Source organism: Chrysochloris asiatica, unplaced genomic scaffold (assembly GCF_000296735.1).
Source record: "Chrysochloris asiatica unplaced genomic scaffold, ChrAsi1.0 scaffold00404, whole genome shotgun sequence".
In the NCBI taxonomy this organism is placed as follows: Eukaryota; Metazoa; Chordata; class Mammalia; order Afrosoricida; family Chrysochloridae; genus Chrysochloris; species Chrysochloris asiatica.
In genome coordinates, this window is record NW_006408922.1 from 1,347,928 (window position 1) to 1,350,897 (window position 2,970).

The window sequence follows — 2,970 nt, forward strand, 5'->3', positions numbered from 1 at the left end:
GGAGGGGGGCAATACACAAGAAGGGGGAGGGGAATGGAAGAACAAAGCGAATGGGAAAACAATTAGGCATGTTTGCATGGGCGAAGTGGGACAGAGGTAAATAATGGTGTATGCACAACCGCGGAACAACAGGGTTCTGGGATACATGGATTGAGACATGGTTGGAATGGGGAAAAGAGGGGAAATAATGTTAAGATACTGGGTCGTGTTTTGAATCTTGGTTTCCCTGGCATATGATTATAAAATAGACACTTAATGAGGAGAGAAAGGAATAGCCAGAAATATCACCATAGAAAGCTTGTAAGTCCTTCTTCTGCCTAATGGGGCTGCAACATGACCAGTGAAGGAGGCTTCCTGCGGAGCCTCTGCATTACATAAGGTGGAATCCTGAACAGCCTCCAGAATCCAGTAGCATATTGCAGGTTGGTAGCAAGTCTTCCTCTAATCTTGATGCCACATTCTTCTTCATATAGCCCAGTTTCTCAGAATATTTGCTCAGTGTACAGATTGAATAAGTAGCTCTGGTAGCATAGTGGCTATGAATCGGGCTGCTAACTTCAGGGTCAGCAGTTCGAAACTACCAGCTGTTCTGTGGGAGAAAGATGAGGCTTTCTGTTCCTGTAAAGATTGACAGCCTCAGAAACCCTGTACAGAGTCGCTATGAGTCGGAACCGACTCCATAGCACATAACCACCACCACCATCACCACTTGGTATCTGTATATAATCTTGGGCAAATAATGTAACTTCTCTGTTCCTTAATTTCCTTATCTGTATAATGGAGGGATAAGAGTACATGCGTCACTGAGTTGTGAGAATTTAAGTGAGTTAGAGCACTCAAAAGAATGCCTGGCACATAGCATTATTCCCATTTTGTAAATGAGGAAGTTGAGTGAAAAAAATGTTAAGTGATTTGGTGAGATAACTGAATTGGGTGTCAAGTCCAGGCAGTCTGACTCCACAATCCTTAAGATTTAACTACCATTATTATCAATTAAAAATGGGTCTTGAAAAAAAAATGGGTCTTGATGTGGTGCTGTAGGATCAGCACTGGACTGTGAACCACAAGGTTCAAACCCACCAGCTGCTCCTTTGAAACCCTGTACAGTATCCCTAAGAGTCGGAACCAACTCAACTGCACTTAACAACAACAACTATGCTCTTTCTGGAAAAATCAGAGACCCACTCCCTAACAGTATTGACATCCAGGAATTGGGGTTGAAGGTAGGTGGTGCTACAGTTCATAGAAAGGTCTATATCCAAATTGGGGTTTGCTCTGTGGTCCAGTAGGTTTGTGTTAGGGTTGGGTTTCAGTAAGGGACATGGAAGGTAGTTTCTGGGATATTCTGAGCATAAGGGCCCAGGTGTGGGGGTAGGGCTATGTCTGGGATGTGAACAGTTGCTATAATTCTATTTCCCCACTAGCTCTCTGAGGTTGGGATCCCTGTGGGTGGTAGGTTGGGCAGAGGAATTGAGGATGGAGGAAAATTGAGGCTGGTTCCCAGGGTCTGCAGGGGTAGAAAGCTTCTCTCACCTTTCCCTTGTCGGACACCTTCAGATTCTGGCATCCTCCTTTCAAGATTAAAGGACTATCTGCATACAGCCCTCCTCTCTTTCCCCAGCTTTGGAGGGATTAAGGTCAGAGGGTGGGGCAATAACGGGAGGATGAGAGCATGAGCAGGGCTGCAGATGGGACATTTGTGGGCCAGAAGTTAGCAACAGAAAAGCCACTGATTACATTTTTACCAAATGCCAGCAACAATCTGAATATGAAATAATATGAAAAAAATTTCCCAACAGAATTCAAAATATGAGGTACATAGGAATGAACTAACATGTGCAGGATCTCCATGGGAAAAAGTATCAAATGTTATCCAGTAATTAAAGGGAACTTAAATAAATGGAGTGATATATTGTTTATTGACTGAAATACTAAATATTGTAAAAATGTTGATTCTTCCCAAAGTGTCTCAGACCATCAAAGCAATCCAAATAAAAATGTCAACAGATTTTTTTTTTTTCAGGAGCTTGTCAAACTGATTCTAAAATGTATATTGAAGTACAAAGGATTTAATGGTGGTGGCGGCGGTATGCCATGGAGTCGATACTGACTTATATTGACCCTGCATAGGGTTTCTGAGGCTATAAATCTTTACAGGAACAGAAAGCCTCATCTTTCTCCCGTGGAACAGCTGGTAAGTTCTGAATTAGCAGCCTGACCTGTAACCATTATGCTACCAGAGCTCCTTACAAAGGACCTAAAAAAGTCAAAATCCTTTGAAAAAGAAGAGGGGAGTACTTATGTATTCAATATTAAGGCTTGTTATAAAGCTATCATAATTAAGAATAGAACAAAGTTCAGAAACAGAACCCTGTATGTGGATACAGGAATCATGACTAATGTGGCCCTAAAGAGTAATGAAGACAGGATAGTCTTTTCAATATATGGTGGTGTCTTAGGCTAGGTTCTCTAGAGAAGAAAACCAGTGAAGCTTACCTATATATATGAGGTTAAGTACCAAAATAGTGCTACTAGTGTTCCAGTTCATACATACACAGATTTATTCAAAAGAAAACAGGTTTAAACATGCCTCTGTGATTAGTACAGACAAAATAACTTAGTAATTACTGTTGTTGTTAGGTGCTGCCAAATCAGTTCCGACTGATAGTCATCTAGGAATTGGCAAAGAATAAGGCACCAGGAATTGATGAAGAGACACTGAAACTTTCTGGAGAGCACTCCAGCGTAGAGATGCTAAAGCAAATGGAAGAAATGAGGAGGTTCAAGAGCTGAACAGAAAAATTCAAAGACCAGCTCAAGAAGATAAAGCCAAATATTACAAAAAAAAAATGTTTAATAATACCTGCAGATCTTTATCTGGAATCAGAAAACCAAAAAGGAAGAACACGCTCAGCATTTCTCAAGCTGGGGGAACTGAAGAAAAAATTCAAGCCTTGACTTTCGTTATTG